The sequence below is a fragment of the Canis lupus genome, chromosome 29 (assembly GCF_003254725.2).
Source record: "Canis lupus dingo isolate Sandy chromosome 29, ASM325472v2, whole genome shotgun sequence".
NCBI lineage: Eukaryota > Metazoa > Chordata > Mammalia > Carnivora > Canidae > Canis > Canis lupus.
The window spans coordinates 41,778,329-41,797,320 of NC_064271.1; the positions used below are offsets into that span (position 1 = coordinate 41,778,329).

The 18,992-nt window shown below is 62.4% G+C and overlaps 1 long non-coding RNA gene across 1 annotated transcript in view; it reads left to right on the plus strand.

Moving 5' to 3' along the window:
• LOC112650729 (uncharacterized) overlaps positions 1 to 1,893 on the plus strand; it is a 32,153-nt gene extending 30,260 nt beyond the window's left edge. Inside the window, exon 4 of the long non-coding RNA XR_004810605.2 lies at positions 774 to 1,893. This is a non-coding gene — a long non-coding RNA (uncharacterized LOC112650729). The remainder of the gene's footprint in view (positions 1 to 773) is intronic.
• The last annotated feature ends 17,099 nt before the right edge of the window (positions 1,894 to 18,992 follow it).

Genomic DNA, 18,992 nt, shown 5'->3' on the forward strand with positions numbered 1-18,992 from the left:
ACTACATTTTAAGTAGCATGACTTAGATGACATCAAAAGGTCATGAAATAACCCTTTTGCTTATTACTGAGGTTTGACTAGGTTTTCTCAAACCTCCACCCTGTGTTCCCAAGAGAGCTAAACCTCTGGATGAAGAAAAGCAAAGCGAGGCAGACAGTTCTGAGTCCAAAACTGAGTGTAGGACTGAGATGAGCACAGTGAGGTCATAGAGGGGAGTCGTGTTTCCCTGCGCTAGGTAGGTCTCAGTAGCACAGACCCGCAGGCAGGCACTTGCAAACCACCCCCCCCCAGATCCCATCTGCACCTTTGGTTTTATTGCAACACAAGGAAAAGCTTATTCAAGCCACACCAGCCAGTGACAAAGAAGAAGAATCTAAAGAAAGAGGCAGAAAGCAAATTCCTTTTAAAATCAGGAACTCTGTTGGCCTCGGCTGCCTTCCCAGGAGGTCTCAGTAGCACTAAAAGGAAGTGCTAGAGGAGAGAAGACAGTCGCCTTCTCCCGAGGCAGCAGTCCTGAGCTCACTGCAACAGCCCCTTCTTACCCTTCTGGCTCCAGGAGATCAGGTTGCCAGAGAAATCACAGGGCACTTGACTACATTTGAATTTCAAATAAATAACAATTTTTAATGTAAGTATGTCTCAGATATTTCACGGGACATATTTATACTCCAAAAAAAAAAAACACACATTTTTTAAATCTGATTTAACTGGGTATTTATTTGCTGTATTTGGTGTATTGGTATTTTTTTTAAATTTTTATTTATTTATGATAGTCACACAGAGAGAGAGAGAGAGGCAGAGACCCAGGCAGAGACCCAGGCAGAGGGAGAAGCAGGCTCCATGCAGGGAGCCCGACGCGGGACTCGATCCCAGGACCCCGGGGTCACACCCTGGGCCGAGGGCAGACAATCTACCACGGAGCCACTCAGGCGCCCAAATTATTACATTTTTGCTGAACTAGGCCCTAGTTGTGCAGCAGTGTCACTCGGCAACTTTTTCAAAGATGACGTTTGTTTAGAAAAACTGGCGTATTTCACTGACGCTCCCCGTATTCCCACAAAGCACTTTTGAAACCGCGGAGGCTTGTCAGCAGGACGCCCCACACCCAGGGGTGCCAAAGGTCTCCTCAGCCCTGGAGGCCACTGCAAGCGGTCGCTGTACCTGGCGAATACACCTGCTGCCTAGGGCGTCAAGGAGAGCGTCCCCGTGAAACTGCCCGGTGCGACAGGACGGGGGACGCTACGCCCCTCCCGCCTCAAACTTTTCACGTTTAACTTCCTAAAAGGGAAATCGGAGCCTTAAAGGAAAATACCCGGACGACAAATCCACTCCGTCTTCCAAACCCCGATTTGGTGATTGAGCCCGGCCCGGCGGGTCCGCAGGATGAGCCTTCGGCGCTCACCCGTTCACACGGAGGGAGGAGTCGTGGACCCCGGGTGCTCGGCCCTCGTGCGGCCAGTCGGACTCTGTGAGAATGTCTTGGGTCGAGTGTGAAAGCGCGTCGCCGATGTCCTCCCCACAGTCACGTCTGCGCGACCTAGATTTCAGCCGCGACCCCAGGCGGACCGTCCACCTGTACGTGCGGGTCGGACCCACGCGTGTCCCCCGGTGGCTTTAGGATCCCCAGGCAAGCGCAGCCGACTCATCCCACCATCTCCAGCGGAAATTATGGTTCTTACTGTTCAGAGCTGTTTCAGCGTTGCCCTGGGGGACGAACCTCAAAGACCCTACGGGGTAGTGCACTTTACGTACAAAGCAAGGACGGGATGTTCCGTGGGATGGCCTGTGTGCCTGGTGCGGGCAGCACTGGGTGGAATGAGAGTGCCTGTGCCTACCGGGGGGATGAGTCAATGCCCTCAGGCCTCCCCGAATCCTCCGGGAGAGCGAGAAGGTCGCCACCTTCACACAGGCCGGGGGGGGGGGGGGGGGGGGGGGCAGGCTGCGCAGCTGGGGGCGGCGTTCAAGGCCGCAGCACGGAGCCAGCAGCTTGGAACTGCGATGGCATCATCGTGTCCTGAAGCTTCCCGCCACCCGGCCTGTGCCTGCCACCTGCCCCGTTCCCGACACCTGCCCCGTTCCCGCCACCAGGCCCGTTCCCGCCACCCAGGCCCCCGGCGGGCGCTGCTCCTCACTTCTCTTTGTGATCCCGTCTCCTCACCGTCCCCCCAACCCACCGCCGCAGGTGCACCCGGGAACTCCACACGCACTTGCACTTCGCTCCAGGAAAGTTCATCCCCAGCTCTCCTCACCACACCCCTGCCCCCCAGCAGTCCCGAACCACTCAGGTTCTCAGCTCAGCGAGCACAGGCCGCTTCCCTCCAGCAGACCTCTGCACCTTCACATCCTCAGGCTCCAAACCCGTGGGTCCATCCCCCCTTCGGTCAACCTGGGGAGTCGGGTCCTTGAACAAATCTTGAGGCCACTGTGCCTTATCCTCAGGCCCTCTTGGCTCGTCCTTGCCCTCGCAGCCTTGCCTCTCTCTCTTCTCCCCCCAGGCCCTCCCGCGATGTCACCCGTAACCCTCAGTGTCCTGCAAAGGGCCTGCCCGTGAGAAACCCCCCTCCACGCACCCCGGGCCACTCTGCCCACAGCCGCTCCCCTCGACCTGCCCTGAAAGTGGCTCCACAAGTGACACTCATGGGGCGCTGAGCTCTCCAGACGCCACGTGCTTTACACACATGACCCAGCAGCCCAGCAGGGGGATTCGCTTAGTTCCAGGGTCTCACTGGAGGGACACGCAAGGCTCCTGGACACACGTGACTTTCCCATTCGTGCGACCTGACCTGACCTCGGCCGCTGCACGTGGGACCGCCCCTGCCTCGCTGGCGGCCGAGCTACTAAGGCGGCGCCTTCCCGCCGGGACCGTGCCCCGGGGGAGGGGGGCAGCGTGGTTAGCACCCCCAGTGCCGAGCACCCAGCGTGGGGCCCTCAGGCCGCGCTCACGTAGGCCGGGCCATGTTTTGGGGTCCAGGAAACCCCAGGTCAAGGTGCCAACCCGTTCCGTCCTCAGGAAGACTCTCCTCCTGGCTGGGAGGCGCCTGCTGCACCCCAGACACCGCGCTGGATCCCGCAAACTCAACCAGCCCAAGCCGCTGCCGCCACGGAGAGGCAGAAAGACAGGGAAGGAAAATAGGTGCTGGGGGTGCTACAGGACCACGGGGAGGTAGGCGCTGCTAAGAGGAGCGGAGGTGGGACGGGATGGGCCTCGGAGGGGGATGAGCGGCGTCCACGCGGCCTCGTGCACCTGGAACTGATGACGCTCTGTGTTAACTGCGCTGGGATTAAAGTCCCAAAGACTTAATTTAAAAAATAAATACAAGAATAGTAGAGTGAGGGCTGTTGCTTTGCCCAGGGTGGCGGTGTGTGGGGGCGGAGGGCGCAGGCGGGGCGGGCAGTGCGCTGGCCCAGGCAGGTGTCCCCCCCGCCCCACCCCGCGCCCCGGGCCTAAGGGGACGCTGCTGGGCCGCCCGGGGCGCTCGGTCTAACACCCCGCGGGGTGGGTCGGTCCAAACCGGGACGTTAAGTCAGCAAACGCGCGCTTCCGTGATGATCACCAACATCGAGCACTGCGGACGCCGCTGCCCGGAGCTGCACGAGGCCTCACTGGCTGGAGCCCAGGGCCCCGGGGACAGGAGCAGGAGGGGGGCGGCTCCGGAGCCCCACGTGGCACAGCCCCCAGGCCTGGGAGAGGCGGGGCGGGGACCCAGGACAGCGCCTCAGGGCGGGGACGTGGCATGTGGGGTGACCTCAAGACCTGAGACAAGGAGGGAGTCGTCCCCTGCATCGGCCAGTGTAGACGGAGGGCGGGTGGAGTGACGAGGCGTGGGAGCCGGGGGGCAGACTGGGGAGAGAACAGGTGAACCAGTGGACACAGCCAGTGGCCGCCCCTGCAGGAGGGCCCCGGGTGAAGCCGCCCGGAGGACGCGGGGACGCTCGAGGTGCCGCAGCGGGGCCAGCCCTCGGCTGGGGGAGGGCTGGGGGGGCCTGACCCCGAGGCTTTGGAGGTGGGGCCGTGGGGGCAGGCCTGGGGGCAGGTCCAGGGAGAGGAAGTGGGGGTCCGTGCGGGGCCGGGGCTCAAAGCCGCGGTGCTGCTTCCGGCCTGGGTTGTCCTGTTTCCTACCGTCCGTCTGTCTGCCACAGGCTCCCGCCCCGGCCTGGCCCCTGAGCACCTGCTCCTCCGACCAAGGGCACCAACCTGAGCTCACGTGCGCGATGAGACTCACTGCCAGCACCAGGGAGGTGGGTGGGCGGGTGACCGCGGGGGACGGTGTGGTGGCTGTGCCATACCTGTCCTCACCTGTCCTTACCTGGCCTCACCTGGCCTCACCTGGCTGCACTTGGCCCCACCTGGCTGCTCCTGGCCTTACCTGACTGCACCTGACTGCACCTGGCTGCACTTGGCCTTGCCTGGCTCCTCCTGGCCTCACTTGACCCCTCTTGGCCTCACCTACCATCACCTGGCCTCATCTGCTCTAACCTGTCCTCACCTGGCCCCACTTGGCCTCACCTGGCCCCACCTAGCCCCACCTGCCCCCACCTGGCCCCACCTGCCCTCACCTGGCCTCACCTGGCCCCACTTGGCCCCACGTGTCCTCACCAGGCCCTGCCTGCCCTCACCTGGCCTCACCTGGCTTCATCTGGCCCCACCTGCCCTCACCTGGCCCCACCTGGCCCCACTTGACCCCACCTGCCCTCACCTGGCCCCACCTAGCCCCACCTGCCCTCACCTGGTCCCACCTGCCCTCACCTGGCCCCACCTGCCCTCTCCTGGCCCCACCTGGCCCCACCTGCCCTCACCTGCCCTCACCTGGCCCCACCTGCCCTCACCTGCCCTCACCTGGCCCCACCTGCCCTCACCTGGTCCCACCTGCCCTCACCTGGCCCCACCTGCCCTCTCCTGGCCCCACCTGGCCCCACCTGCCCTCACCTGCCCTCACCTGGCCCCACCTGCCCTCACCTGCCCTCACCTGGCCCCACCTGCCCTCACCTGGCCCCACCTGCCCTCACCTGCCCTCACCTGGCCCCACCTGCCCTCACCTGGCCCCACCTGTCCTCACCTGCCCTCACCTGGCCCCACCTGCCCTCACCTGCCCTCACCTGGCCCCACCTGTCCTCACCTGCCCTCACCTGCCCTCACCTGGCCCCACCTGCCCTCACCTGCCCTCACCTGACCCCACCTGCCCTCACCTGGCCCCACCTGCCCTCACCTGGCCTCACCTGGCCCCACCTGCCCTCACCTAGCCTCACCCGGCCCCACCTGGCCCAGCAGTCAGGGCCCCTCAGGGCTCCGGCAGCAAATAAAATCCCTGAGCGTTATTCCCAGTGAACACACCCACAGGGCCTGCAGCGGGGAGCCGGGGAGCCGCCGCCGGAGGCCCCCGTGTTATTCGCCTTCTCTCCCGAGGGATCGCGGGCAGGGACTGCGCCTCCCAGCGCGTCCCGGCCCCTCTGCCCCCACGAGCCCCTGGCGCCCTGACACCTGCCGCTTTGCCTCTTCTCCCTGGAAGTTCCTCCTGAGGCTTCAAGGTGCGGGTCGAACGCCACCTCCTCTTGGAAGCCCTCCTTGGGCAGCGGCTCGGCCCTCGGCCTGGGGGCTTCTCCCTCAGCCCTCCCGTCCGCCCTGGTGAGGTGGCGGCGCCGGGGCTCACCTGCCCTGGGTGCTCCTGGCCTCACCTGCCCTCACCCTGCCCCGCACCCCCACCCCTTCCCCAGGCCTCAAGTCCGCTCACCTTCAGGCTCCTGCTTAGGCCCGGCCCTCCCGGCCCCTGCGCCCCCCGCACCCCATCTCAGTCCCCGGTGTCCTCCCGGCCGGGGTCCCTCACCTGCATGTCCCCCGCCCGGCTCCCGCCCCCGGCCCGCCCCCAGCACAGCCACCCACACCGGAGCCTGCGCATCCATCTCCCGTCACCCCCGACATTGCGTGTGAACCTCCCCGTTCCCCGACAGCTGAGGAAGACACACCAGGTCGCCGCCACCCGCCGGTCGGAGCCCCGGTTTGGAGGAGTGTGCGGCCCCCGGGAGGGCCGGGTGCCCCCAGGGCTGAGGCTGCCCCCGCCCGAGGGGGGCCCCGCGCGGACCATCCCCAGCCCCGTCCCTGCGGTGAGGCAGCGAAGGAGCCGGGGGTCCCCGAGACTTCCCTTAGCCCTGGTGGAGGCCGGGCCCTCGGCGGCTGCAGCGCGGCGGCCCCTCCCTGGCCCGGCTGGTGGTGGCCGAGGGGTCCCACGAGAAGGCGCAACGAACTTGGCGACGCTTCTCAGCACGTTTTATTTCAGTCCATAAACGACCCGTGCGTGTGTTTTCAAGACGGCCATTCCCGAACGTGGCCGCCCGTCGTGCACACGTGCCGCGAGGCCGCGCTGCTCCCAGGCTGCGGAGGACGGTTCCACGGTGAGCCGTCCACGTGCTGCCCCCGTGTGTCCCTGCGATGGGGACAGCGGGGTCTGGCGGGGGGAGAGTGGGACGCACGAGACCCAGAGGGCGGCCCCTTCCCCCATCTCGGTGGCTGACGGGGTCCCGCTGGCCCTCGAGGCCCGGGGTCCCTTGTCTACAGGACTTGTGAGCGGCACGTGGGACTCGCCACGGCCCCCCAGCCTGGGCTCCGACTTGACGGGTCTGGGGACGTGATGGGTGTCGGGGGTTTGCAAGGCCCCTTGGGTGACTGCAGGCCGCAGTGGGGTGGGAGCCAGCGCCGCCGGACGAGGGTTGTGCCCACGAGGCCCAAGGAGCAGGGCCCGACTCGGGCCACCGCCCCCGGGGCAGGCCCTGCCCAGAGGAGCCCACGGTCTCGGCCCGACGCCCCGCACAGCCACCCTGCCAGGCCGCGGTGGGCGCAGGTCTCCCCCGGTCGGCGTCAGCGGGGCCTCTGGTCCCGGCTCTAAATCTCCGGGATTCTGGGACCCCTGGAGCACGAGACCCAAGACAGAGCACGGGGTTCTCGAGCGACCGGGGCCCCGGCTGTGGTGCCGACACGGAGGAGCCGACCCGGCGGGGGAGCCGGGGGAGCCCGGGCTTGGGCCGTGGCCGGTCTTCTGCGGCGGAGGCCAGGCCGAGCCCCTGGCAGGCGGTGATGCGGGAACTGGCCCTTCGGGGGCAGAGAGTCTAACCCAACGACAACAGGAGAAAATTAAGGGCGTCGCGCCCAAGTCTGTCGGAAGTTCCCTGACATAATGGGACTTTCTGGGCTTGAAACACCGTTTCCCGAAGTTTCTTTTGCTCGGTGTGTTCTGTTTCCGGAGACGAGCACCATGGCCTGTAGGTGACGCCGCAGCCGGGCGCGGGAATAAGGGAAAGGTTTGACCTTCCGTGTCGGCCTGACGTGGTCCTGGGCGCTCCGTGGCTCTAAGCACAGGAGCACGTGCCCGGAACGGCAGATCGTGACCAACAACGTCCTTAACGGAGTGACGAGAACCCGTGGGCTTTCTCACTTTAAAAGTCTGCAGCGTTGGGCGAGGATTGCCAAGGCAGGGATTCTAGACATCCATGTCTCCGAGGCCCCGCAGGCGGTCACTTCGGACCCGGGCTTTTCCTGGTTCGATTCATTTTAGGGAAGAGAAACCGCACGGTCCGGGCCCCTCGCTCGGCTCCGCTGGGGACGCGTCGGCATCACTGGGGCCCTAAGACACCGGCTCTCGGCCTCGGCTGCGCTGGACGATTACCTGAGAAGCTTCACAAAAACGTGGACGCCCGGGCCCCATGCATAGGGGCTGCCCGGAGCGTCGGATGGACTCGGGCTCGAGGGCAGCCTGGGCATCGGGCGTGCCAGCGTCCGCAGCTGGAGCGGCTCTCGGGGCGCGGCGCCCAGGACCAGGGCTCAGGAGGCCGTCGTCCTTACAAGGAGGGGGTGGCGGCGGCGCAAGCGGGACCAGGCTCTTCACCCTCCAGTGCTGGGCCATCCCTGCCCCCTATTCGGCCAGCGCAGAATTAGGAACCAGGAGGGAGGGAAGTCCGGGAGAAAGAACGATGAACAAGCCCAGCACCGTGAGCTGCACCGCGGTCCGGAGGGCACCCCCCGCCCCGTGCACTCTCCTTGGGACCTTCCAGCTGGAAGCCAAGGTCCTGGGTTGCAGCACTTGGGGCCTAGACTCAGAAAATGCAATTCTTGGGTCCCGCGGGGTCAGAAATCCTTACAGAGAGAGCGAGAGAGGGAGCTGCAGTCTTCACTGGCTCCTCGGCCGACGAGGGTCCCCACCCGGAGAGGAACCGGTGCCCGCGCTGAGAACGGGCGGCCGAGGGAACGGAATAAACTCGAAAACCTGGAAACTGGCGACGGGCGTGTTTGTTTATATTCTGCCCCCAGAACAGGGAGGCCTTTGAACGTCTCCTCTGCTCAGAGCGTCTGTTTTCCACATGTCCCAACGGTGCGTAAAGGGAAAGAGGAAAAAGGAGAAAGGGATTTTAAGAAGCACGGGCCATAAAGCCCCGTTGGCCAAACAACCCCTGTGCCCGGTGCCAGACATTTACCTTTCACGTAGTCCCGGCAGCTTGGAATGAAAAACCCTGACCTATAAACATCGCTTTATGGGTAACAGTCCCAGAGGCAAGCTCGATGGAATAATTCCGCCATCATCGGGGAACTGTGTTTTCCAGAACCAGCACCGAGTTCATTTAAAATAAACGACCAGTTTGTGGAATTCGTGCCACGCAGGATGCGGAGTCATTTCACGCAGGAAAGGTAGATGCTTAACGGAGCGGGGAAACCTACACCGGGCTGACACCTGTTTCATACAAAAATTCTGGGCTTTCTACAAACGTATCACTGAGTTGCAAATATTTTTTATTTGGGGCCGGGGCGGGGGAGCTGCGCTTTTGCTCTATAAACAACCGAGGTTGTGAAGGCCTTCGAGAGAGTTTTCTTGATTTGGAAGCAATCCGACATGCCGCTGTTGGGTCTGACTCCGATCCCCGCTTTTTTAAAGATTTTTAAAATTTATTCATGAGAGACACGGGCAGAGGGAGAAGCAGGCTCCCTGCGGGGAGCCCCATGCAGGACTCGATCCCAGGACCCCGGGGTCACGCCCTGGGCCAAAGGCAGATGCTCAACCTCTGAACCCCCGGGTGCCCCCACCTCTGACCCCTGTAAGCATTTCGAGAGCAATGAGGTCTCCCAAGTATCCAGGTTCCCACCGACCCTAAAAGCCGCATCGCTCAGGCAATCCAGTTCAGCCAAAGGCAAATCCATGCAATAGGGCTCTGCATTATCTTCCCTCAGTTGATTTGCCCCCTGGGCTGTGGCTCCCATGGGGCGGGTCCCCCATGACCCGGGGCTGTGGCTCCGACGGGGCGGGTCCCCCCATAACCCCAGGGCTGTCCTCCCCTGCTGCAGGGGTGTCCCCAGGCGCCACCCCTGCTGCACCCCCCCCGGCGGAGTCCCCTCCTGTGGGCCCCCCACATCCTGCCCCAAGCTCACCCCGTGCACGTGCAATGCCCCCATGGCCTCCAGGACTGCAGGTGCCCTGGGCCCGCCTCCCTGCGCCCGTGGGTCGGAGGCTCCTGCACCAGGCGCGGCCACACCGCGGGCTCCGACACGCAGGGGGAGGCTGGACCTGCAGAGCATCAGTGCCCGCGGGGGACATGCGAGCCCCCTCCGCCAGGGGCCCCTTCCCGCCTCTGTGGGGAGCCTGCCTGGGGACGGGGCGCCCACCTCGGGAACCCAGAGCGACCCCCCCGACGGTGCCCCAACCTGGGAGCCGTGTCCTGCAGGCAAGGGGTGGAGACCCTTGGTGGCCCCGGTCGTGGGCTCTGCCTGGAAGGAGGACAGGATGGAGGCCCACCCAGCATCCCCCCCAGGTCGTGGGGTACACCCAGTCTCCCCCGGCCTCCCCCTGCACCTTGGGGAGGAGCAGCAGGAAGCGGGCGGTGCTCCTGGGCAGGAGGGAACGTCGTTTCCAGTATCAACGCGTCTCTGCCGAAAACCAGTGGCAAAGGCACCAGCTTCCTTGTCGACCTGAGGTCTCCCCCCAACCGCTGTGGTTCCCCCTTGGGGGGTGAGGGGCGCCCAAATGTGAAGGGAGCGGGCCCTCTTCCCACCGCGCCCACGCAGCCCCCGGCTGGAGCGCCCAGCACCCCGGGCAGGAGGCCGTGCAGCCCCCCCACCCCGCCAGGCCAGGCCGCCCCCGCCTCCCGCACCCCTGCCCCGGCCTCACCGGGAAGAGCGTCCCCTGCGCTGGGCTCACTGATGGGGGGAAGGCGGTGGGAAGCCTCGCTGTGCTGGGACAGCAGGAGCCCTGCCCCGCGTGTCCCCTGTCCCCAGTCCCCAGCCGCACCTCTGCACATGGGTGTCAGGGGCCTGAGCACAGGCCGGCCTAGATCTCCTAAATCAGGAGACTCTGGAGTCACTCTCTTACTGTGTGTGTACGTGTGCATGTGTGTATATCTGTGAGAGGGTGTGTGTGTGTGTGTGTGTGTGTGAGTGGGCATGTGTGTAGGTGCCTGTACATGCATGTGTGCGGGTATGTGTACATGTATTGTGCAGCTGTGTGTAGGCGCACATGCATGTATGTGCAGGTATGTGTACATGTGTGTGTCTACATGCATGCATGTGGGTGTGTGGCTGTGTGTTGATGCATGTGTATAGGTATGCATGCATGTATGTATGTAGGTGTGTACATGCATGTGTAGGTGTGAGTACCTGTATGTGTGCAGCTGTGTGTGGATGCATGCGTGTAGGTGTGTGTACGTGTGTGGGTGTGCGTGCATGTATGTGTGCAGCTGTGTGTGCATGTGTAGGTGTGTACACGCATGTGTAGTTGTGCCTACATGTATGGATGTAGGTGTGCCTACATGTATGCGTGTGGGTGTGCATACACGTGTGCGTGTAGCTGCGTGTCCGTGTCCTACACTCCCCTGCTCTTCCACCGCCATCAGACTCCCTGCTTCCTGCCCCCAAACGGCTGCTCTGTCTACGGGGAGACAGTTTCTAGAGCATCGACAACCTGGGTTGGGCCTGGACTGCTCGCCTTGGCCACGTGCCGCTTTCATGACCTTGACAATATGTGCCCTGTGCCTCAGTTTCCTCGTCTGCAAGCCTGGCAGTTGAACCGTTGTCTTCATGTCATGGGAGCGGAGCCCAGCGTGCCACACAAGCTGTAAGTGTCCGCCTGCTGTCGGCACTAGTGGCGCTCACGATCCTCCGAGTCAGGGGCCCGGTGAGAAGACGGCTCAGGGCCCGTGGGTGCTCCCCTCTCCCTCCCGTCTCACACTTGCCGCAGGGGCCACGGGAAACCGGGGCCTGGGCTCCTCGCAGCCCCGAGGGCGGAGTGTGGGGCAAACGCAAAATAGTCCGAGGCCCCAGGTCCCCACGGCGGGTCTCACCCGAGCTTCCCCGAGGTTTCCGCGGGCGCACGTCTTAATAAAGCAGCTCTTTGCTCTCATTTGTCTTCTGCTCTCGATCCCTCAGAAGCCTGGGGGCCAGACAGGGGCTGCAGGCGGAGGTCAGGTCGGGCGTCCCCGGGGCCTGGCCGCAAGATCAGCAGAGAAGCAGCAGGGGCACCGCTTGTGCACCACGGGCCGGGCGCCGGCAAACCTCCCTGGACTCGTGGGCACCAGGAGAGCTTATGGTCTCACAGGTAAGACCATCTCTCCCCGGGGGGGGGGCGGGTGTCTAACCTTAGCAAGACTCAGAATCCCCGGGAGGGCTTGTTAAAGCGCAGATGGTCGGCCCCAACCTCACCTTTCAGGATCCTGCAGGCCTGGGGCCTAAGACTTTGCGTCTCTAACCACTCCCAGTGGTGGTGACGATGCCGGTCTGAGAACCACGGTCCGAGCCACCTGCCTCCTGTGGTGTGGACGGGCACGCAGAGCACCGGGTAGACACCTGCCTGCACTTCGGGGGTCTCCACGGTGCTGCAGCCCCACAGAACTCCACAGGGGCACGTGTAAGAGCCAGAAAGCGAGGGTCCACACCACTGACTTTAGGTATTTAAAACAAAATTCTGAGGCCATCCCCGGGCTCAGGTACACATACACGCTGGGAATCCGGGAAAAGGCCTGCAGGGATGGACCTAGAAGCAGCCCCATGAAATTTGCACAAGGAATTTCAGCGTCCCAGGTTCTCAAAGTTCAGTCTAGACAGAGTACGTCTTCCTAGATCCGTGGACTCAGGACTCCTTGCCGGGGGGGAGGTAGAAAAGCCCGGAAGGATGCCCTCCAGAGCTCAGGGCAGCAGTGGGAGAGGTGTGGGCGGGTGACCTGGCACGGAGCCGGAGGTTTTCCAGAAGTCGCCGCGTGTCCTGGTTTCGGGGTGAGGAGGTGGGGAGAAGCAAGGACGGGTGGTCCTTGGGCAGGGGCCTCGGGACTGACTTGGCCCACTCACCCCACCCGTCACTCTCCGACCCAGGAACCTCAGCCAAGACACCTGGCTGCCCAGTGGCCCCGGGAGAGCGGAGACGGTCGCTGCCCCCCAGGACCTCGTGAGGGTTCACCGAGGCGGGCGGCGGGGCACCTGGCATTCCCTCGGCTGGGAGCCTTCGCTCTGCCCCCAGCCCTCTGACCCGCCCGTGGGACCCCCCTCCCCCGGAGTACCCTGGCCCCACCATCGGCCGGTGCCTTGCCCGGCTGCGAGCTCCAGCTCCCCACCAGGCCCCAGGCGAGGCCAGCAGCTCGCGGGGACTCGTGGGGCCCAGGAGGGGCTGCAGGAGGTGGGCCTCACAGGAGCAGGGCCTGGGGGCTGCTAGTGGGGAACCTGCACTTCCCGGGGGCTCCATGCACCTCCGTGAGCACCTGTGGGCTGCACGGCCCTCCCTGAGGCCACGGCCGAAGAACCTGAGCCTGTGACCCAGAGCACGGCCGCCCGCCCTGGGGACCCCAAGGGGCCATCGCTGAGGGCGCCCCCCCCACAGACCCCCAGGGGCCAGCGCTCAGGTCCCCCATGGACCTCACATGGCTGCAGCACCCCCAGGCCTGGACGCCCCCCGCTCACGTCGCCCCCAGAGCCATGACGGGAGCAAAGCACCTGAGCTCTTGGCTCAGAAACCCAGTGTCTTTCCTTGTGTGGGGCGCACGGGACAGTGCACGGGACCCCTCCCGACCTCCATGGACCATTCCAGTGACCCCTGCACAAGGCGTGGGGACTGTCTCCAACTTAGATCCCGTGTGGCCAGGAGGGGGCTGCCCTGTGGACGGGGTGTCCCGTGGGTCAGGGTGTCCCGTGGGGCTGCCGTCGCGTCAGTCCCTGTGTGTCCGTGTCTCACACGTCTGCACGTCGCTTCCTCGAGGCTCTGGGCCCCTCCCGGGCCGCCGAGGGTGGGCGTTAGCCCCCGATGCTGGGCAGAGGTGCCACCTGTCACTGCCTAGGGCGGCGAGGCAGCTGGCTGCCCCTGCGGGACGGACGTCCTGGGAGGAAAGCCTCAATAGGGGGCGTGAGGCTTCTCGACAGCTGGGCTTGTGCTCCAGCCACAGGGTATCAGAAGCAGTGACTCCTGGGTCTCGCTGCAGGGCATCCCCACGGGGTCGCCGCAGTCCCGTACCTTGGGCCCACCCTCCCCAGGGCTCTAATCTGGTTACCCTGGGGTGCGGCCAGACCACGGCAATTGTTTTGGGCTGCGCCGGGCTGACTCCGACTGCGCGGCCGGGGCTGAGGCCCAGCAAGGCGAGGACCCCCTCCCTGATCTGTGTTCCATCCCTCTGGGGTCGGGCGACCCGGGAGCCGGGACGGGCTGGGCGAGCGGCGCCTCTGCCTCCAGCGGTTGGGGCCAGTCACCGCCCGGTCGTGAGCCCCGGGGAAGGCGCCCGGAGTACACGGGGGCGAAGGGATGAAGGATTTTGGCTTGGGTCATGCTCCTTCCCCAGGAGCCCACTTGGAGACCCCGCAGGAGCCGCGGGGTTCGCACTCCTCTCCTTGAGGACCTGCAACGGCGACGGAGACGAGAGGGCTCCAGAGGCCGGTCCCTGCCGCTCTCCTCCAGCGCCCAAAGTGTCCCCTCCCGCCCACCTTCCCCCGCCCTCCCCGCCGAGGCCCCCTTCCCAGCCGGGCTGCACCGCTCTGCTCCCGCGGCCCCAAGTCCTCCGTTTCCCCCACGGGGTGGGAGCCGGTCTGCGCTCCAGCCCACGCTCCGGGTCCTCAGCACCAAGAGCCCGCGTGTCCGTCACCTCTGCACCACGCTGGCCCCTACCCTGGTGCCCCCGGATGACCCGCCCTCAGCAGGCATTTACCCAATAGGTACGGATTGCCAGAAGCGTCTCCAGAAGTCTCATTTATCGTGCTGCTCCCGGCGGGGAAACACTTGACGCTTGAGCTTCTCGGAGAGCCTTTCAGATCCACTCGGACGCTTTGGCTGGAGACTCTTCTTAGGCCTGAACAGGATCAGAAGACTCCCTGCGGACGCGCTCGCGTTACTTATGTTCACTGAGACAGCGGTCCAGGGTCCCAAGTGGCTCCCTTCCAGCCGCCGCGACTCATCTGACATTTCAGAATAAAGCAAACATCCCTCCTAAGGAAGAAAAAGAAAAATCCTAAAGTCGCTCTTTAGGGACCTTAGGGTTCTTGGGGAAGAAGGAAAAAGGGAAAAAAAAAACCAAACAGGGGCAGGTGGGCTCCACTGGTCAACAGTGAAAGACAGACAGTCGTTGCAAACAACAGCTTTTAATGATAAAACCTAAAGAAAGGGGAGGAGGGCGGGGTGTGGGAGTGAATGGGTGACGGGCACTGGGGGTTATTCTATATGTTAGTAAATTGAACACCAATAAAAAATAAATTAAAAAAAAAAAAAAAGAAAAGATGCTTTCCAGACGCCGAGTCGTTCTTCAGTGGCACGAGACTGTCCGTCTCCAGGGAGCCTGGAGGACGCGGCGGAGAACAGGCAAAGGACGTCGCCGCCAGACACATTTCCTGCTTTTTTAAAACTGTAAAGACGCAGCCGAACACTCCGCCTCCCGGGCAAGAGTCACGTGAGGTGTGGGCACGTTTGCGGGGTCGACAGATCCATGGTATTCTCGTTGTGAAACCCACACAACCGCCAGGAACAGCTGGCACCTTACGCACGTTTCCTGGGCCCCGTGTCCCTCCGGAGCCGCGGGAACCCCCGGGAGGAACAGGAGTCGCGACCCGCCTTCCACCGAGCACGGAGCTGGGGCGCTGGTTCCGGGAGGACAAGGGGCCAAGGGCCGCCTCGTGGTCGTGGCCGGGGTCACGCGCGGGGACTCACCAGCCTCACGTGGCGACAGGCTCCTCCACCGTAGGAGGACGTGGTCCCGCCCGCGGGGCTCCCCAAGGACTGAACCGACCCTCAGCGGGTGGCAGCTGCTCACATTAGCCCGAGCTTCGCACACGAGCGAGAGCACAGCACCTGCCGCCAATGCCCCGCGGCTACGGCTTCTGGCTAAACACACAGCCTAGTGTGAAAACATCTGCGGTCCCTCTCCTGGCCGGGAATAAACACTAATTTCTTTTTTTTTTTTAAGATTTTTATTTATTCGTGAGAAACATCCAGAGAGAGAGAGAGAAACAGAGGCACAGGCAGAGGGAGAAGCAGGCTCCATGCAGGGAGCCCGACACGGGACTCGGTCCCAGGACCCGGGGTCACGCCCTGGGCCAAAGGCAGGTGCTGAACCGCTGGGCCACCCGGGGATCCCCGATTTTTACTTTTAACAACCCCTCGTCCTCAGCAGCTGGACGTGAGGGATCTTTAACACCTTCCGCCCAGTTGGCAGAATCGGACGCATCTCTTTGGGATCGGAATGAATTTGGGGAGAGAACTTTCCTTTCATTACAGACTCCAACAGCTCAGAATGTGTAACAGGCAAGGGAATCACGTTGGAAATCAAAGCGCTTCCACCAGGCTTGGCCCCTCTGACTCCCCGAGAAGAGCAGAACTAAGTCCTTCCTTCGTTTTCAGAAAACACGTGGGTGCTCGTCTTCACGAAGGATTCCGGTTCATATCAGTTTATTAACCAGCATTCTTCTCGGTGGCTCGGGTGCTCTGTCCTCGCGTGTGCACCACAAGGCTCGGCCTCCCCCGACAGCCACTGGGGTGGGCGCGCAGGGGCAGAGGCTGACGGGAAGGTGGGTCGGGGAGCCAGGGGCCGGCAGGGGGGCCACGTGGGGGGCCGGGAGAGGCAGGCGCCGGGGATTCCCAGGCCCCACGCGTCCAGAGAAGGGGCAACAAGATGAGAAGGTAATGCCTCCCCCTGGAGATATTCTCAAGAAATACAGTAACTGGGGATCCCTGGGTGGTTCAGAGGTTTGGCGTCTGCCTTTGGCCCAGGGCGTGACCCTGGAGACCCGGGATCGAATCCCACGTCGGGATCCCGGTGCATGGAGCCTGCTTCTCCCTCTGCCTGTGTCTCTGCCTCTTTCTCTCTCTCTCTGGGTCTTTCATAAATAAATAAATAAAATCTTTAAAAATAAATAAATAAATACAGTAACTGAGCCCGACTAGATGACTGACGAGATAAAGGTGGACCTGCCGACAGCCCGAGTCAACGCAGGGGATGGAAGCGTTGGGACGTGGGAAGGCTTGAAGGGCTCTGGTGGGTTCCCACGAGCGCCTGCGGGGTGGAGAGCCCCGGGGTGCCCAGGCCGTGCCTGGCTGCCTCACATGCTCGTGGAAACCCGGAGTGGGGCCGGCCCCGTTTCCCTGTGGGGCGCTCTGCACACGCAGCGGCATCCACGAGGTCAGCGGCTTTGAGCCCGGGGCTCAGAAGAAACCGTCTTGCAGAAAGCAGCCCTGGCGCCGCTCAGCGTCCTCGGCCCTTCCGGCTCCCTGCATCTTGGCTTGGGCTTCTCGGGCCCCATGGCGCTCACCAGGAGGGGGGTAACCGGTGTGTGAAGCCCTGGGAGGTGGGGTCCAAGGAGGAAGGCGACCCACACGGAGCCGCCACGGGAAAGAGGGAACAGATGGTTTCCTGAGGGTGGGCTCGGGCACTGAGGAAGGTGTTGGTCGAAATGCTCTGCAAGCCCCGTCCTCCTCTGGAGCCCATGTCCCAGCAAACGTAGCTCAAAGCAGACACGGAGAGTCGGAATACCTCGGTGGCCAATGCCACTGGCTGCAGCCTCGGAGCTGGTGCGTTCCCGGCTCTGCCCTAGGCCCGCGGCGTGGCCCCGGACTCCCCCGGCATCCATCTGGCTTCTTTATCTGCAAAATGCGACTGACGCCCGCTCTTACCTCGAGGACCACCATGAGCGCTAGATGCGAGAAGTGTAGGTTTCTGCTATTATCTTAGCCTGGCCCCAATATCTGACTTATGTAGGTTTTGCATTGGGCACAAAACACAATTTATCTTATCGTCGCTAGACTGCAAAACGCGACAGTAGACGTCAGGCTGACTTGCACGAGCCCGCTTACCTTTCCGGGCAGCTCTCCCCCCCTTAGAGACTTTGGAGTTCCCTGATATGCCGAAGTTCTCTTGGGGAAAGCGGCGTCTGAATAAGTATTTATGGTTGATCGTTCACTTCTGGAGCAACTACGGGGTACCGCAGCCGGAGCTACGTACTCTGGTGTGGGTGCGGGATAGAAAAATAAATCAGACGCGGGCCTTGCCCTCAGGAAACTCAACCTTGGGAAGAGGACGGAAGATTGATGGGTACTTTTTTTTTTTCACAAAAGGACCAGTCCACGTCCACTCATTAGTTAATATTTTGGGGGTAAATGTCCACCCCTTGTTATAGTTTGAATTATGTTCCCCCCCAAAAAATGTTAGAGGCCTAATCCCCAGTCCCTAAGAATATGACCTTATTTGGAGATAGGGTATGTAATAAGACGTAAGCAAGTTAAAATGAGGTCATTAGGGTGAACCCTAATGCAATGTGACTGGGGTCCTTATTAAAAAAAGGAGAAATTTATACCAGAGAAAGATACAGAGGGAGGACGGCATATGAAGATGAAGGCAGAGGTCGGGGTGATGCTCCTGTGAGCCAAGGATTGCCAAAGATTGGCGGCAAACCATTAGCAGCCAAGAGAGAGGCGAGGACACGTTCTGTCCTTGGCCTCCCAGAAGGAACCAGCCCCGTCGACACCTTGGTCTCAGACTTGGAGCCTCCGGACTGTGAGGCGGGCCCTCCTGTTAAGGCTTCCGTTGGTGGTACTTCGTTGCTGCTGCCCTGCGCCAGGTCTCTGCGAGGCATTTGGGGAGATACCAAGTAAGAGGCGCAGAGAAAAGATTCGCATTTGGTCGTCACACAGTGTGATGTGATAATAAGATGAACAAGGGGGATCCCTGGGGGGCTCGGAGGTTTGGCGCCTGCCTTCAGCCCAGGGTGCGATCCTGGGGTCCCGAGATCGAGTCCCGCGTCGGGCTCCCTGCATGGAGCCTGCTTCTCCCTCTGCCTGGGTCTCTGCCTCTCTCTCTCCCTCTCTATGTCTATCATGAATAAATAAAATCTAAAATAAATAAATAAATAAGCACATTAAACAGGGGAGCCCAGCGGCTCCATCAGTTAAGCGTCTGCCTTTGGCTCAGGTCGTGATCCCAGAGTCCTAGGATCCAGCCCTACATCAGGCTCCCTGCTCAGTGGGGGCATCCGCTGGATCTCCGTCTCCGTCAGCCTCTCCCCTCACTCGTGCTCTGTCTCAAATAAATAAATAAAATCTTAAAAAATAAAGAAGCACATAAGCAAATAAACACAGTTTCAAATAGAGCAATGAGGAAACTAGGATAAGTTCCATGGGACAGAAGATGCCAGTGCTGGTCAAGGAAGGCCTCTCGGAGGAGGTGGTATTTTTGCTCGACTCCAGAATTATGAGGGAGCTGGCGACGCGAGGATCTAGGGGAGACTTCCAAGCCCAGCATGCATGATCCCCAACGTGGGGGTGAGTTTGGGATTTTAAGAAACAGGAAGAATGAGGGCATGGCTGGAGGCAAGGGCCGGTCCTCAGGGTCCCCCAGGCCTCCTGAAGACGCTTGCATTTATTCTGACTGCAATGAAGCCGGCAGGAGTGAGCCTTGTAGTGAGAGGATATAGGTGACGTGACTAATCCGTGACCGTGCACGAGTGGACGTCGGAGGCGGAGTTAGGGGTGTCGTGGTGGAGCCGGCAGTGGACGAGGTGACTTGTCCTG